General features: G+C 40.8%; 1 long non-coding RNA gene across 2 annotated transcripts in view; it reads left to right on the forward strand.

The window, feature by feature from the left end:
* Positions 1-238: 238 nt before the first annotated feature.
* The window catches only part of LOC112672510 (uncharacterized), a 21,405-nt gene continuing 2,959 nt past the window's right edge, over positions 239-18,684 (forward strand). The window contains exons 1-4 of one of the 2 annotated variants that reach the window (XR_003144329.3): positions 239-542; positions 3,703-3,807; positions 16,968-17,144; positions 18,671-18,684. The exon at positions 18,671-18,684 is cut by the window's right edge and continues 2,959 nt beyond it. This is a non-coding gene — a long non-coding RNA (uncharacterized LOC112672510). Of the gene's footprint in view, positions 543-569; positions 3,531-3,702; positions 3,808-16,967; positions 17,145-18,670 lie in introns of those variants that run through there. The other variant, XR_003144328.3, reaches the window with a different exon arrangement.

Raw genomic sequence — 18,684 nt, forward strand, 5'->3', positions numbered from 1 at the left:
AAAAATGGTGCTGAAACCACTTTGGAAAAGTTTTGGTAGTTTCATATAAAGTTAAATATACACCTCCCCTGTATATTTATCCAAGAGAAATTAAAATACATGTCCAAATTTAAGAAACAAAACAAATGGGCAAAGGGGAAAAAAGAGAGAGGCAAACTAAGAAACAGACTCTTAACTGCAGAGAACACACTGACAGTTATCAGAGGGGAGGTGGGGGAGGGGTGGGGAAACAGGTGATGGGGATGAAGGAGTGTACCTGTTGTGATGAGAACTAGGTGACTAATGGAAGCGTCAAGTTGCTATATTGTATGTCTGAAACTAATGGTACACTGTGTTAATTAGCTGGAAACTTTTTTTAAACTTAAAAAAAAATATGTCCCGGAACCACGTATAAGCATATGTAGAGCAGCTTTATTATCGCGACTGAAAGTAGTACCCAATTGTCTATCACCGAGAGAAGGGACAGTCGGTAATGCAGGACGTCAGGCAGCAGTAGAAAGAAATGAGCTACTGCTTCCCTTACATGGATCAATCTCAGAGAGGTAATACGGAGTGAAAGGAACCAGACACCAAAGACTTCATACCACATGATTGCATTTTTAGGAAGTTCTAGAACAGACAAAACTAATAGAAGATGGACAAAAGTCAAAAGAGGGGCTGGGGGCATGGGGGTTGGTGGCAGAGCAGAACCGATTAGAGAGGAGACTGAAATGCTCTCTACTGTGACAGGGGTGTGAACTGCGGGAGTGAATCCATTTGACAAAATTGTGCCATTAAAATCTGTGCATTTTGCTGTGTGTAATGTCAACTTAAAAAAGAATAAATGAAGTTTGCACATCATGAAGATGGTGATGTAGGAGACCCCGGCCTCCGCCCCTTCACAATGAATCTAAAAACATAGAATTCATAGAAACAAAGTAGATTGGTGCTTCCCCAGGGCTGGCGGGGTGGGTGGGGGAAGAAATGAGGAGATATTGGTCAAAGGGTAGAAACCTTCACTTATAAGGTGATTAAGTTCTGGGGATCTAATGTACATCATGGTGACTGTAGTTCAGGATACTGTATTATGTCCTGGAAAGTCGTTATGCAGGGAGATCATCAACACTCTCACCACAACGACGGCATGGTAGTGGTGAGAGGCAAGTGATGTGTTATCTCACCGTATTGTGGTGAACCTCTCGCAATATACACAGGTGTCAGTCATTACATGGCACGCCTTAGACTTACAGCACATTTTCTGTCAATTGTATCTCATTAAAGCTGTATGTTGGCTATTTGGATTTAAGTAAAAGATAAAAAATAATAATTTTTAAAAATCTGTAAGGAGAAGCCAACTGAAAACAACAATAGAGCCGGGTCACAGAGTAACTAGAGGCTTACAGGTACTGAGAACAGCAGGATGTTCGTGATCCTTGAAGCTGGGTGCCGGGTACCACAAGATCCAGCGTACCACCCCGGTTTACTTTATGTGCATTTGCAATTTTACGTGATCAAGAAATCTTTTGACTATTAGCAAAAAATCCAAGTTGTCATTCAAAATAATTACCTTGTCCCATGCCAGTGACAACGCCCAAGATGAAAGCATATGTGAAACTGTCAAAACCGTGTACAAGGCACCCAGCGAAACATCTCCGGGAGCCGATACTCACACCGCACGGGGTCGCCTATGGAGAAGTAGCACGTGCAGCTACTTCCTACGACAGAGGACACACACAGGGACTTGCAGGAGTAGGTAGCATCAAGGCCACCACACAGGTCTTGGCGTAGGAGAAGACCCTTGTCAGAAGAGACCTGAAATGATGGGATTAGAGCTGTGATGGTATCTCATGACTTAGTATCTGGGGGACAGGGGAGAGTTTTGCAGGCTCCAGCCCAGGGTCCGCTACCACCCGGGGGGAGATCAGCTATCCCAAGTCACGTTGATCATCGACCAAAGGGAAGCGCTCATAGCGCCAACCACAATGAGGGTGATGATTCATGGGAGGCCCTTGCACGAGTTGGGTGAAGACTCAGTGCTGTGAGCCGGGGGATGTAACATTACAAAGCTTACCTGAGAAGAGATGATCGGCACACAAGCAACAGAAGACCTTTTTCAGGGGCGTAAGAGCACACTTTTTGTTGCTGTTGCGTTCTAGTGGCTTGGTGCCCAGAGGAATCTTTACGGAATGGCTAGCTGGCCACAAGCGTAGCTCGTGCAAGTTATGATTGAAAAGAAACATGGAAGTTTGTTGCCTTTGTTTTATCTAAATAGACTTATGGTAACAAGAATCGATTTTATTGTTGAAATTCCTGCAGGAAAAACACTTTGCTACTGTTAGCTCAAATCTAGCCCCTATCATCCTTCCCCCCGTTGAAATATTTGTTCCTAGAATGATGATTTTCATAAGAACAGCCTTTTAGGAGAATGTGATTATTCTGTCATAGCAGAGGAGAATGCACTTACCACGAAGCAAAAGAGACTTCTAACTACTACTCCATTGAAAGAGTAAACCAGTTGCCCAGGTGATAACAGAAAGTCTTAAATTGATTCACTGGAAGAAAATTAAACCAGACAATACAGTTGTTACTATTTGATAATCGGAATCAAGGTTATCTGTGACCTGGACAGAAACACATTGATTTGCTCTGTCTCTAGTGTATAAACGGAGGCCACCCTGTGTAGACAGACAGTGGGTACTTCTGAGCTGCCCTGTGTGTGAGTGCTCATCGCACAAGCAGAGTGTTCTCAGGGTCCTGGGGGCAAGTGAGAGTTTAGGACCAAGTGGAACTCCGACATGTGACCTAACCTGGTCTCCCCTAAAAATCAGCAGAAAGAAGGATGCCTGAGCCTGCCTGGGAGAGAGCCCTTTGGAATTGTCCTTACTGATGGATGATAACTGGATTAGATGCTCCCCAATTAAACCAGCTGAGCGCCAGCCCTCAGGCTTTGAGCCAGGCAAGACTTGTCTAGAAATTCACTTTTCCAATCTAGCTTTAACAAGAAAAGAAATTTATAAATGGAGATGTCAAAACAATTGTAAAGGAAAATGTCAAACGGAAATTTAGATAATTCAGCTCCTTTAGTGGGAGTTCTAAAGCTGCAGATAACATGGTCCAAGCAAAGAGGGCTGGAGCCGAATCGGACTTCACCAAGATGAGTCATTACTGCAATTTCCAGATCTACCACTCATCCGAGAAAGCTCGTCATGGAAAAGAGTGCTGCGCACACAGCCGGGCCCTTGGGGTCTACATGGCCTCACCCAGCAATACATGCCGTGGTCTGAACTATCAGGATGTCTGCACATTCCAGGACAGATGACACGTGCCGTGATCAAAGACACCAGAAGAAAGCAAAGAGCACAAGCAGACAAGGCGATGGGCACTCCCAGAAGGCCTGATGGCAATCATGTACTAATGAGAGGGTCCATGTGACTAGGAGTGACACACCAAGAGTGTCCTTCCTGAGAAGAGGCCTGAAATGATGAAATTATAGCCTCGGTGGTTGAAGGGAGGACAAATTGGGCGCTTCTTATTTTTCACGTATGTCAAGTGTAAGTTAATAATCACCGTGGCCACAGGTATCTTCACCCACCACTGCAGATTACAGTCCGATAAGGCTGTCACTCACAGTGGGCCCATGGGTGATTATGTTGTTGTGTCTTAGTGAGTTATTGTACATGAGATGTTGAACACCAAGTTCTCATTTTTTTTTTTTTTTACCAGATGCACAAGCAGTAGGTCTACATGGAGCCAGCCAGGATGTCTGAGAGTTTCAAATACTTGATGATTGAAGGTTCTCCTAAAATGTACACGCAGAAGATAAATGAGGTAAGGTCCAAACATCTCCATAAGTCGTTGCTGCTAGTTAACTCTGCAATGGGCAGGCTTATTGGCTTCTTGGAGTCACTCATGTGGCTTGATTATAATAAAAACACACCACTGATACCTGAAGGCAGGGGCTGGAGTAAGGGACCTCCTAGAGTCCTGTCAACCACTCCCTTCCGGAGCAGTCATTGTGCCAGGTGCCAGGGGTGGGGAGGGGAGGACACATATGGAACAAGGAGACTTTGTTCCCATCTCCAAGAATCTTACCACCCAACTGGGGAGAACAGATGGTAATAACTATAACAAAGGAGAAAAAGAAATCTAATACAATAGACACAGAAAATACTAAAGAAATACAAAGTCAAGAGAGATTAATTCCATCTGGACCACAGGGGACAGCTGCATGAAAGAGGTGGCATGTGAGCTGACGATTATTAGGAAGGAAGTACCGAGGACCCTAGCTAGGATGAAAGCACTAACATGGAACAGGAGGAGTGGATCCATGACATTCTAGAAAGACGGGGCGGGCAGGCCCTGATGAAGAAGAGGATCGGCATCGCCCCAGCTCCCCGTCTATAAGCAAATTCTTTTCAGCTGAGGGTCTTAACTCCTTATAACCCATGACTTTGAAACTACTTGTAACTCATGAGTTTATGGCAGACGAGCTGAATTGAACCTTCACGCAAAGTAAGGAATGTAATTTGTGCTTCATTTTAGGTCACTATAACATGATGATATCACTGATAACTATAACTGATTGTTTATATACAGTGTAAAGGAATTATAAATAGATGTGCAAGAAGATAGATGTTGCAGAAGTTAAAAATAATAAACTCATGTAATTTAAATGATTTTCTCATAGCACTTCAGGTGTTTCTATCAGCATGTAATATTTGAGATGGGAATACAGAAGACAAAGAGAAAATTTGATGATGATCCTCAAGAGTTAAGTTGAGGTCATCTTTTAGATGATGACGGTTAAAAAAAAAAAAAAAAAAACAAAGCTTTGCATTATTTGATGTTGGAACAATTGCCTTGTTCCAACTGCTCACAGTCCTGATTCTAGAGGAAGAAAGCACCCGGTGAGATCAACAATCAAATGAATAAAGGTAAAGTCCACTGGAGTAAAAAACAAACAATCCCAAACTCCAACCTGCTGTGTGGCCACCACAAAGCTGCTGCACTGTGAAGCACCTTAGAGGAAGCCAGAGGGTGGGATGAGAGGACAACCCGTCTGCTCTGCTCCTGCCAATTCCCGCTCCAGGGTGGCACGCAGCCAGCACCGCACTTGGAGACAGGTAGACACTGATGGGATTTCAGAAGGTCACCCAGGTGGTGAAAGAGAAGTGTCCCATCTTTCCACGCACAAAGGGTTGGCATGGAGAGGAACAAACAAATTTGTTCTGTGGCCTCAGAGAGGAGAACCAGGACGAATGAGGAGCAAGAGAAGGGATGACAACTATCCAGCGTCCAAGGTTTCCAGACAGCAGGGTCTGCAAAGGGAGATGTCCAGGCGAAGGTTGCATAGACATTGTATTTCTCAAGCAGTGTCCTTAGGTCTTTTATACATGTTAATGTATTTAATTTGCATAAAGCCATAAGAGGTTGGGGACCCTGTTATCCCCATTTTACAGATGAGAAAACATAAGCACAGAGAGGTCACACGGCCTTCCTGAAGGCACCCAGCCAAGAGGCTGCACGGGCCGTCTGGCTCCAGTGGCCACGTTGTCAATCACTATGCAGCTCTGAGGCACTTAGCAGAAACACTGCTGCAGGAGCCGACTCACGGATGGCTGATTGGCATAAATCAAACTTATGACCGCGTGAGTCTGCAGAAGCATCATGATATTGCCACATGATTAAGAAGCATGCCAGACCATTTGGAATCTAAAGACCAAAGCAATCAAGCGTTTTGAAGATAGTGATGATAATAAAAAAAAAAAAAAATCAGGGCATCCCTGAGCTATTCATCCTTTATTTCATAAACATCTTAGAATTTCCTGTCCTCTTCTTACTCGGTGTGATTTTGAAGAAGGATCATAGACAAGTCCATCTCTGATTTCATTCAACCGGAAAACATTAGCAATGATCATTTAGGATAACAAAACCCACCATCGGAACACAGGAAAACCTTGGACAAGATCATGCAGTGTGGGCATTTGCCTTCAACTGTTTCAGAATGACACTCTTTGCAGGGGCTTCAGATGTTTCCTTCATCTCACATAAGATTAAGAAAATCTTAGTATTCTAGGCAGTCCCAATTTCTCGCCACCTGGGAAGCCCCTCCAATGGTCAATAGCTGACTATTAAGTTCAGGAATATTTCTCGTTTCAAAAAGGGGGAAATTATAACTTCTTGGCAACACCTGGGGGAAAGTACTTGGTGCTGGGAAGGTTCTTAACACATTTCTGAACGAGATTTCAAGTAGTCCTCAGGACAGGGTTTGATTCTCCCGGCCCAGGGTCCCAGATACAGGTCCTCACTGACGGTCCTGATGTGGGTGGGGGGACACAGCAGGGAGCACCGGGCACATGCTCAGTAGAATTTTGTTGAAGCGAGACCCTCCTTTTATCAAACACTTCCCACATGCCAAGCTCTGTGCCTCAGTTTGCATCTACCATTGCATTTTATCCTCATGACCCAAGAGATAGTTTTTAGCATCTTCGTTGACAGGTGAACCACCAAGCTCAGCACTTAACTCATGGCCTTGAACATGATTATCACTGAAAAAGTAGCCAGTAATCTGATCAGCTATTATGGTCAAAGAACATACCATGAGTAAAAGCAAAGCTGGGAACAGCTCCTGGACCGTTTGGTAACAAATTCATTAAAGAAATTAGTGAATCGGATGCCTGAGTGGCTCAGCGGTTGAGCGTCTGCCTTCAGCTCAGGGCGTGATCCTGGGTCCTGGAATCGAGTCCCGCCTCGGGCTCCCTGCATGGAGCCTGCTTCTCCCTCTGCCTGTGTCTCTGCCTCTCTGTGTGTCTCTCATGAATAAATAATTAAAATCTTAAAAAAAAAAACAAAAAAACGAGTGAATGACTGCATGGAAGGAAGAAAGGCGGGAACATAGAGAGCACAGCCAGAGTTGTGCCTTTCATAAGAAGACAAAGAGCCCAGGATACTTCCAGGACAAGAATTGTTGATCCTAATATCTCAAGGTGGGAACCACAGGTTTTAACATCTGCTCTGTGCCAAGCTCTGCACTTGAGCCGGAGGCATAGCCAGGGAAGGAAAGGGTGGCTCCTTCCCTTGTGGGATCTAATTGGACTGGAAAAAAATATATATCAAAAGCAGGTGTCTCATTTTCTGGCAAGAACAGTTCCAAGCCTCTTCAAACACGTAAGCTGAAGCCACCATCAGGTGTGACGGTCTGCACTGCTGCAGACCCCTTGGTCCCCCAAATGAGGAACTTGGACAACTTACATGATAAGCGCATCCATGTCTCATGTAAGAAAGTGCTTGGCACAGGCTACTTTTTGTCCAAGGGAGGCTTCCGAGTGAATTAGACAGCTCTGTGCAAGGAAGTGAATAATGATTCCTGAATCTGCTCCACGCAAGATTCCACCATTAGATACTCCTATGAATGTTGAGAAATTTTAGATCTTTTACTTTATCCTCCGGTAAAATAAGTGACATCGAAGATATCATATTTTAAAGCATTCTGGTATTTTTAGGGAATTAATTGGTTAGACTCTTCATTTGAACAACTGGTTCCAACTTGAGGATGGGCCAGAGAAACCCTAAGGGCTCCCATCTTAACGGGGCTCACCTCAGGGTATAACAGTGCATTCATTCTACGAGACGTCACATTTTAACCTTCCCTTTATATTTCATAACAATCGCTGGTCACTGGCCAAGCAATAAAGCTTCCAGTTTAGCACTCAGCCATGACTTTAAGTGGACACCGGGGAGTCAAGGGTGTTCCTCCCCTTGTCTGAAGGCTGTCCTCAAAAGGAGCCCTTCCTCCAGATCTTTCTCAGTGACAATGCCACGGATTTTACTGGGCATTTTCTGAAGCAGAAAGGGCAGCCCAATTATCCTTTATCTGATTCCTCCTGCCAATTCCCAAACTCAAAACTGTGTCAGTACCCTCTTCGTGAGCATCCAGGGGAGCACCGAGCAGAGTTTGCCTTCAAGAAAGTTTGCCTTCCCAAGGTCCCTTAAGCAAATACGACACATTTGCCATACTCGTGTGTTCCCTTTCAAGATCTCCCACTTCCAGAAAGCCTAGGAACAGGTGCAGGACAACAGCAGTGCTGGTGCTATGGCCAGTTCTTATCAGACTTCTCAGCCACAGCATCACCTGAACATACTACTGAGGAGCCACCATGTGCAGGGCCTGGATTCAATGTTGGGGCAGGGAGGATAAGCAGACAATGGCATGCAATATGACAAGGGTTCTTATTTATTTATCTACGACCTAATTTTTTTATATCATAATTGACATAATTTTTTTTAATGAGAAAGTCTCGTGGGGTGGAATGGGGGGAAGTTAGACAGGAGAGTTTAATGTAATAGATGGAAGTAAGAGAAAGACATTTAACACTTTGAAGTGCTCCGTGTTGAAAGGGGTCTCCTAAAATGTCCCCCATAGTTGAATAACCTGAATTTTAGAGCCCTTGGATTCCTGCTCAGAGTCCCCATTCCTCACGTGGAGTGGGGGCAGCCAAGTGCCATTCCTTCCTCCTCCACCTCTTCCCTCTTCCCTGCAAGGCATGACATGCAGAGCAGTGGTAAAGAGCACAGGCTGGGTGGCCCCCACCTGGGTTGGGCACAGCTCCACCTCCTAGGAGCTACCTAGGAGGTCTATAGGAACAGAAGGTGAAGCTGGCACTGGGGGCCAACCACATGCCCACCACCAGGAGCAGAATGTCCATCTGATGCATAGCAGCACATAGCACTTCAAGAAGGCAAATTTCTGTTTAAAGGTCAGATCTTCAACTTCACTGAGTGATAACACAGCGATAACACATGTCCTGCTGATTACCTGAACCACGAAGCAACCCAGCCCAGATGGAAGGCAGGAGCACACCACCATCAGTGGCTGCCCGTTAAGCAAAGCTACCCAACCAACAACAGGTCCTTCCTTGCAACCAAGAGGATCTATGAGCCCTAGTGGACCAGGAGTTGTAAGAGGAAGCCTGTTGCAGGGACAGGGGTACTGAGAATGATTTCGTTTTCTGATAAGAGAAGCAGGTAGTTGCCGAGACAGCCCCAGCCCAGTTCTTCCCACCTTGCGAACCACTGGCAGCTGCTCAACTGCCACAGGATACCAAGTAATGGAGGATTCTGAGAACAAGAGCAGAAAGGAAGAAGGATGAGGGCCTTTTGGTGGCACTTTGGGGCTGAGGCAACAAACTGGGAGCTCCTAATTCAACACTCCATAGTTGTGCGATGAATGCCTTTCTTCCTTAAATCACTCAGTTACCCACTGTAGAGAATGAGTGTGTACTCATTGTCAGAAAATAGTGAAATCTTATTTGCTCTGTTAATTAAGTAAGTAATCATCAGTCATTTTCCATGTAAGTACAATAAAAAGGGGGAAAGTGAGGCCTCCCTTCAGAAGGAGCACTGCTGATCCGACAGAATACTCACTCAAAACATCACCGTCTGCTAAAATCTAATAAGCAAGACCTAGATTTTCAAGCCTGAAGTTTTCAAGTCCTCTCCATTTCTGTGCTTAAATTCCAAATATGTATGAAAACTTGTACTATTAAAAGACATTCTAGGCCATATATCAGTTCTAGCTTTAATGTCTTTTCTAGTTTCCCCTGATTCTGCATATTTTCAGGAATTACTATTTGTGGCCAAGCACCACTATGACTAATCACATTACCTTTAAATTATACAGGACTTTGCTATCTGTAGCACTTCCACATTTATTCTATTTTTAATTATCTATAAACCACAAAGAGATTGTCGTTCCATTGATTGAGCATAGGACAGAGTATATGAAGAGTGAGGACTTAAAGTAGAATCATTCACATTCTTCACAGGCAAATAAATGCAAGATAAGGCAACCAGCTAAGAAAGGGAAAACTGTGAGAAACTGGGAAAGGAGCTAAATGTGAGGATAAAATACTACTAAAAAACTAAAAATCCAATAGTCCAATTCAAATGTGCTTTAGAAACTGTAAAAATCACCTGGAAAGTGCATAAAATTTTATATAACACAGAGCATAAATTGGAGAAGCTCCACACACAAAAGTAGGGGAAAAGGATGAAGACTGATAAAGGATGAGGGAGAAAATAATAGATATAAAGGCAGAGAACACAGACCCCATACCCACATCTAAAATTCCAGAAGAAACAAATATAAGCAGCATAGTGACTGGCCATTTCCTGAAATAATGGAGCAACAAAGTCACAAGAACTGAAATAACTCAGAGAATATCCTCTGAGCACAGAAGAAATAGCCTAGAAATAACAAAATCTAGCCAGGAAGTACTCAATCAATTAAAAGTTTTTTTAAAAAATGCAATAGAATAATATCTATGCGATGCAGCTAAAGGCATGCTTAGAGGGCAATTAATAGCCTTAAATGCTTATAAGAGTAAATTAAAAGACTTAAAAGATTGGATTATCTCCCTCAGGCATTTATAAAAAGAAGAGTAAATTAAATCCAAGAAAAGTAAAAGAAAAAAATTAGGAAAAATATTTATGAATGTTAAGTCGAATGAGCAGAAGAGAATAATCAAAGCCAAAAGTGGTTCTTAAAAAAAAAAAAATGGTTCTTGTAAAATCTAAGAAAATTGGCAACTTCTTCAAAGTTTGCTCTAGAAAAGAGAGAGAACATAGATTATCAAAATGAAGAATTAAAAATGGAACCTTACACCACATAGTTTGTAGTTGTTAAAAAGACAATGAGAATAATCTTATGAAAATTATTTTGGGAAGTATGATATAGAAAAACTCCAATCAAAATGCAGCTTAGAAAACTGATAAAGAAGTAGAAATATGAATAGTCACACATTTATTAAAAAAAAATACAACTCGCGATTTAAATTTTTCCTTTCCCCCACAATCTCTAGGTCAAGATGGCTTCATCAATGAATCCCTCTCAGTATTTTGGGAGCAGGGTAATATCAATCTTATAGAAACTTTTCCAGAGGCCAGCAAAAAGCAAAGCACTTCCCAAATAATGTTATGAGACCACTCTGGCCTTCATGCCATAACCTGACAAGGATGATGTAAGAAATAAAAGCTACTCGCCAAGTGTCCCAAGCATAGAGACGTGAAACGCTAAAGACAATACTGGCACAAATAATCGACCAAAATGCCAAAAGGAAAATGTGCAAAGCCTAAGCTGGCTTTATAGTCAGAATGTGTGGATTTCAAATCAATGAATGAGTTTCTGCTTCTGCTTTCCCTCCTCCTTCCTGAACACTATTTGGTAGAGCAAGGAAGGTGCGTAGTGGAAGGTAGACGGGCCCAGTGTGCTAGGCAGGACTCCAGAGGAGGAGGCATCTGCACAGAGAGACAGCATGGAGCACCAGCTGGGCAAGGACTGCTTACCAGCTGGGGAGTAAATTCTGGCAGAACCAGGAGATTGGTTATGTCCTATGGAGTGAGCAACTGAAAGAACGTCAAAGGGAAAACCAGCCAGAGTTCTTGCAGGGTTGGAGAAGAAAGTTACAAGTATGAGAATGGAGAAATCTAAGAATGCTGTGATGTTGGTTTGGAATGGGATATATCAGTGTGAAGCAGTGGTTTTGATGATTACATATGTAGATGGTAGGCAGATAGAAATATGACAGGCAGATGAAGGGATTAATATCGATATGATGAATGTGTATGCACATGTTTGTGTGTATATGCATATATAGGCGTATACACATGCACACATATACATACGTATCTTCAATAAACATTTGTCACTTAGCTCTGCTTGTGAGAGCCGGGAGACAGTGACGCCCCAACAGCAATAAGCACATCTAGCACCAGATCTTAGCCTCTAAATACCACTTTCCACTAAAAGAAATGAGAAGTCCTGAGGCATGGCTTATTCCAAGTCTCAAGCAGGAAAAATACAAGATGAGCCTGAAACTATTATGCCAGTAAAGCAAGAAAATGCTCAAAAAAGAGTGGGCCATGCCAACAGGCACCCAAGCAAGCTTAAATGAGCTCCCCGTGGACAGACTGGGGACAATCTGTGCATTGAGGTGAATAATGATAATAATGGAGTGTAGTCCATTGAGAGGAGTAGGAAACATGAGTCCTTTCAGAAACTAATTAACTAATTAGTGTAAAACTTGATGAGGAACAGGATATACATAGTTTCAAAGAACCTCCCCTCAAAAATGCTTATTAATTACAAAGGAGAAATTAGTAAGTTTCCAGGGGAGAAACCTGGCAGACACCATCTTCATCAAGTAGTCAAAATAAACATCATTAGTAATGAAACAAATTGGAATCATGTGCCACCTGATAGGATACAGTGAGAACACAGCAGGCTCCTGAGGAAACAGAACCTCAATCTAATTGTAAGAAAATATTAGACAAATCCAAATTGGGGGGACACTACAAAACTAATGACCTCTAATCTTCCAAAGTGTCAAAGTCATGAAGTCAGGGAAAGACTAGGGAACTCTTCCAGACAAAAGGAGATAGGAAGGCACGCAACTAAATGCAACAGGTGATCCTGTAAGGACCCTTTTGCTATAAAGATATTGTTGAAACAACTGGAAAAAACTTGAGTAGGGTCTGAGGAATGGATGGTGTGGTCAATCAATGTTGACATCTTGATTTTGATGGTTATATAGCAGAATATGCTCTTGCAGTAGAAATCTGCTCTAAAAGTATTCATAGATAATGGTGGACACATGTCAGCAACTTATTTGCAAATGCCTTAGAAAAAGCAAGTTCTTTCTACTCCCAATATTTTCTGCAAGTGTGCTGTTATTTCAAAAATATTATAAAATTTTAAATAAATACATTAAATATATACATATATGCATATATATTTCATGTTATTTTCTCCTTTGTCTTGCTTATGTGGTGAGTTAACACACAAATATGATTATTTCAAGAGATGCAGAAAAGGTATTTGACAAAACATACATGCATTCTTAATTTGAAAACAAGCCCTCTTGTCAGAAAGACCTGCAGCTTCTGTCCTGAGACATAGAGAGCTAGAAGGAGCATTGCTTTCATCCTTTTTAACAAATAAAAAAGATGGACTAACTTCAAATCCACAACTTTTTGAACCCATCGGAGAACAGAAATAACAGAGCAACTAACTGAGCCAAAACCTAAAGTGGTATGGTGTCTACAGGGAGAGGAGAGGTGCCAGCCTAGGCTCCCTGGACCAGATGCAACCAGGCACGGGGGAGAAGTGCTAGAGCAAGTGACAAATTGGTGAAGGCCTGTAGTGGCCAAACTAACAGTATGAGTCCCCAGGGGCTACATAGTGCAGGGAGGTGTACATACATTCTCAGGGGCTGTTTCTTCATACAACAAAGGACTAACAAGCTCTTGAAAATACCCATTGTGTGCAAATCTGGGGCAAGAGAACACAGAAATGCAATGGGACAAGAAGCTTCTCTAGGCTTACTCTTTTCTGTTTCTATCAGGAACAGGAGTTCTAACTGGTTGGGGAAGGGCACAAGCTGCCTGGTGAGAGCAAATCCTCCTCCCAGGGAAGGGGCAGGGTCACACTGAGCCACACTTGCACCAGAGAGGGACAGGAGAATCGAAAAAGTCACACTGCTGAGGCCCAAGGACACGGTGTGGGTCCAAGATTGAGGCTTACTCAGAGCAAGAGACACTGTGTCTGAAGTCGTCAATTCATCACACAATTGTCTCAACAGAATCCAAAAGCTTTTGAAAAAGACAACACACATTCCTGGTGAATAGTCTCAGCAAACTAGGCGTAGGAGAGAGCTAGCTTCATTAAAGGAACAAAGAGCATAGACAACACCAAACAAACAAACAAACAAACAAAAATTAAATTTTCTTCAAAAAAAAAAAAAAAACCCTACAGCTAACATGGCGAAAAACTGAAGGTTCCCTGTAAGACTGGGAACAGAACAAGGATGTTGCCTCTCATCACTCCTGTTCAACATTGTACTGGAAGATTAGTGCAATAAGGCAAGAAAAAGAAATAAGAGGGTTATAGATCAGCTGAAAAGAAAAAAAAAAGGTTATCTCTATTCAGGAACGGCACAATTGTCTATGAAAAAAATCAAAAGGAATCTATAAAAGAAGCTCCTAGAAATAATGAATGAGTTTAGCAAGTTATTAAGTCAACATACAAAAATCAATCATATTTCTACATACTATTAATGAACAATTGGAAATTATTTTTTTAAATACCATTTACAATAGCAAATTAGTTATAAATCTAACAAGATCTCTGCAGGTTCTGTATGTTGAAAACTACAAAAATTAATAAAAGAAATCAAAGATCTAAATCAATGGAAAGATATCCACATTCATGGATTGGAAGGCTTGATAGTGTTCAAATATCTGCTCTCCCTAACTTAGCCTGTAGGCTAAATGCAGTGTTGTCAAAATTTCAACAGGATTATCTGTGGATAATTTTCTGTGCTAGGTTTTTAAAGGTTCTCTTTGTTCTATTGAACTGTCTTTGCACCTTGGTCAAAAGTCACTTGACTCTATTCATGTGACCTTATTTCCAGGCTCTCTATTCTGTTTTGTTGGCCTACAAGGTCTATTGTTTTGCCAATACCACAGTTTTCATTATAAGTATTAAAATAAAGTCCTCCAAACCTGTTATTTTTCAAAATTATTTTGACTATTCTAGCTGCTTTGTATTTCTGCATTTTAAGAATAGAATTACAGGGGCATCTGGGTGGCTCAGTCAGTTAAGTGTCCACCTCTTGGTTTTTGCTCAGGTCATGATCTCAGAATCAGACTCAGAGGGGAGTCTGCTTGAGATTCTCTCTCTTGTTCTCCTTCTGCTCCTCCCCACCCTCCAGGTGCTTTTTCTCTCTCCAAAAAATAAAAATAAAAAATAAATCTTAAAATATTAAGTGAAAAAAAATTAAAATAAATAAAAGGTAGAATTACATTATCAATACTTACCCCAAACAATCATGCTATGAGAAAAAAAAAATCATGCTGTGAGAAACATTACCAAGATGGGAAGCCATGGACCAAGAAAAACGAAGCCATGGACCAAGAAGGAATATTTCAAATCACAGATCAGACAAAGGACTTGTATCTAGAATATATTGAGAATGTTCAAAATTCAACAATAAGAAAACAACTCAGTTTGAAACAAAGCCAAAGTTTGGGGGACCTACGTGGCTTAGTCAGCCCATCTCTTGATCTCAGCTCAGGTCTTGATCTCAAGGTCATGAGTTCAAGCCCCATGTTTGGCTTCATGCTAAGCATGGAGCCTACTTAAATAAATAAATAAATAAATAAATAAATAAATAAATAAATAAATAAATAAGCAAGCCAAAGCAGTGGACATTTCACCCAAGAAAATATAAGGGTGGCAAATAAACATATAATAAGCCACTTAACATCATTAGTCCACAAGCAAATGCAAGTGAAACCACAAAGAGATATTACTACAAGCTTATCAGAATATTTAAAAGAAAAAGAGTAGATAATGACAAGCGTTGGTAAGCATGCAGAGCAACCGGAATACTCATACATCGTTGGTTGGAATGCAAAATGGCATATCCACCTTGGAAGACAGTTTGGCCATTACCTACAAAGTGAAATGTATACCTACTGTATAACCTACTCTAGAGAATTGAAATTTTATGTTCGCACAAAAATCTGGACGTGAGTGTGTAGAGATCATTTATAGACATCAGCCAAAACTTGAGAGCAACCTTGCTGTGTCCTTCAGCCAGTGACTATGTACACAAATAGTGATATATCCTGCAATGACGTTCTACTGAGCAATAAAAAAATGAACTATTGGTCCATATAACAATGTGGATGACACTTAAACGCATTTGACTAAGAAGCCAGACCCAAAAGGCTGTATGTCATATAATCCCATCTATTTGATGATCTAGAGAAAGAAAGCTATAGGGAGTAGCTGATTGGTGGTTGTCAGGGGTTGGGATTGAGGGAAGAAGGCATTGTCTGTAGAAGGGCAGCCAGAGGAACTTTCGGGGCGATACAACTATAGTAGTAGACATAACGACTCCATGCATTTGTCAGAACCCATTGAACTTAAGGCTACAAAATGTGTAAGTGCCAACCCAGAAAAACTTTCAATGGCTAAACAATTTTAGCAACAAATAAAAAATGATAGTATTGCATTATAATTCAAATATTTGAAAATAAATATCCACGAGTCCAAAGAAAGTCCTGTAACAAATGTCATAGTGAATAGTGAAATAGTGAAAGTTTTACAGTTGTAATTCTAGACATAGATGACACCATAACTACTTCTATTCAGTGTTGTACTAAAAATCCTGGTCAAGAGCACTAGACAGTGAAAAAAATCTTAATGTAAGAATTGGAAAGCAAAGGGTAAAAATGCAATTATTTCATATCGTGTATTTATAGTGAATTAGTCCAAAAGGATATATAAATAAACTATTATTATCACTTAAGGATTGAGCAAGGCCCATGAAGTAGATTGAGCCATAGGAAATTGCCATTTTTGGGTGGATATTGGCAGTTTCACATGCTTTGACCAATAAAAATAAAACATATTTCAATATACTAAGAAAACAATTAGAAAACAAAAATTTGGGCACATCTGGGTGGCTCATTCAGTTAAAGCATCTGCCACCAGCTCAGGTCATGATCTCAGGGTCCTGGGAATAAGCCCCACTTTGGGCTCCCTGCTTGGCAGGAGTCTGCTCCTCCTTCCCTGTCCCCTGCTTTGTTCACATTTTTATTCTCTCTCTCTCTCTCTCTCTCAAATAAATAAATAAAATATTTTTTAAAATGTTAAAGGTCCTATTTATAACAGCATGAAGAAATATGAAACATTAAGGGGTAAATCTAACAAAGGATGTACAAGATTTCTGTACTGAAAATTACAAAACACTGAGAGAAATTTTTTTAAAAACCTACATAAATAGAGACCCATAACCTTGACTATCCAATATTATAAAGTTATCAACTCCCTCTAAATTGACCTATAGATTCAATGTTTTTCCAATCAGAATCAGAACTTTTTTTACATGTGGAAACTGACAAGCGAATTCTAATATTTATAGGGAAAGGTGGAGGGTCAAGGAGAGCCAAGGCAGTCTCGAGGAGAAAAACAAGGCTGGCAGATGTGATCCCCCGGCTCTCGAGACTTTGTATAAAGCTGCCTCACTTACTATCACGCACATGGAAAGGCGGGCGGATCGATGGAACAGAACGGAGTGTGCAGAGGCAGAAGCACACAGGTACGGTCACCAGCTTTCCAACAGAGATGACACGAAGGTAAAACGGGAAGAACCATCTAGTTGATAGATGACCCTGCGTCTCTTGTATCCAACAAAAGATGATCTGAAAACATTTATCCTCTTTAGCCAGCAGTTTTACTTATAGGAATTTGTCTTAAGCAAATAACTAATTGCAAAAAGCGGCTCCCCAGATGCTCCCTGCAGCATTACTTATGATAGACAAAGATTGGAGAGATCCTGGAAACCCAGTAGTGCGGGCAGGACACAAGGCCTGTGGCCTGTGCACTCACTGACGTACGGTTTACTCACTGCATGTTACGCAGACAACCACATCTAATGACTAGGAAAGATTTTCATAATCTTTCTTAGGTATTGTTTTCTTATGTCATTCTGTTTGAAACTGAGAATTTTGCTGCTTTGTAAATATTCTTTTGATCATCAAGATTTAGTTGACATCACCCTTAACCTTTTCTTGTATTTTTCCTAAATTTTATGCTTCTTTCAAGCATTTTCTGTGCAGTGCTTTATTGTAACTTTTATCTCTTAAAAAATCAACTATACTTTTTAGGAAAAAAAAATATTTTAATTATTTATTTTTGAAAGACACACAGAGAGAGAGATAGAGAGGCAGAGGGAGAAGCAGGCTCCCTGTGGGGACCCCAGTGTGGGAGTCTATCCCAGGACCCCGGGATCATGTCCTGAGCCAAAGGCAGATGCTCAACCCTGAGCCACCCAGGCGTCCCTCCCAAAAAAACTATTCTACACTTTAAGTACTAGTGACTTCTAATTCCTAAAGTAATAAGATTCATAATTTATTCTTTTTTTCTGTGTATTATTTAATAAACAATGCTTTCAAAATTGATTATTCAGCTAGAAGGAAACAAAAATCCCTACCTAATGCTATGTACAAAAATAAATTCCAGATGAATGTCCATTTCCTCGCTTCCATCCATTGCTAATATAAGTAGAACTCACCACTACCTTTTTTTAATTTAAATTTCAGTTAATTTATTCTTTAATATTTATTTTTAAATGAAAAAAATAGAATACCATTATTTAGAAGTTAGTTGGGTTATAACACCAAGGCATATAAATCCAGTGTTTAGGCAAACATGACACTACAGTTGTATTTTTCAGTCTTAATAGTGTATGGTTTTGAGAGACTTAAAGAAAATGCTAATTGCCATAACGAAGTATACTAATTTTATGATACAAATAATTAAAATATTAATTCTTTAGCAATCTCAGCAATACCCAACTTCTAAAAGGAAACACACACACACACAGTAGACTGACCCAAACAGGACTTCCGCCACATGTGTTTTCTAAAAAACAACAACAACAACAACATCTAGTAATAAAATAATTACTAGTAATAAATTAGTAGTAATATTACTAGTAATAACTACTAGTAATAAAGTAATTTTTAAATAATTAAAAAATATGTATTACTAGTAATGATCTAGTAATAAAATACTCTTTACCACAAATGTGAACCAAGCCCATACTTCATTTGTTTCAACTAGGTGCGTGCTCCAGC

This window comes from Canis lupus, chromosome 28 (genome assembly GCF_003254725.2).
Source record: "Canis lupus dingo isolate Sandy chromosome 28, ASM325472v2, whole genome shotgun sequence".
NCBI classification, from domain to species: domain Eukaryota; kingdom Metazoa; phylum Chordata; class Mammalia; order Carnivora; family Canidae; genus Canis; species Canis lupus.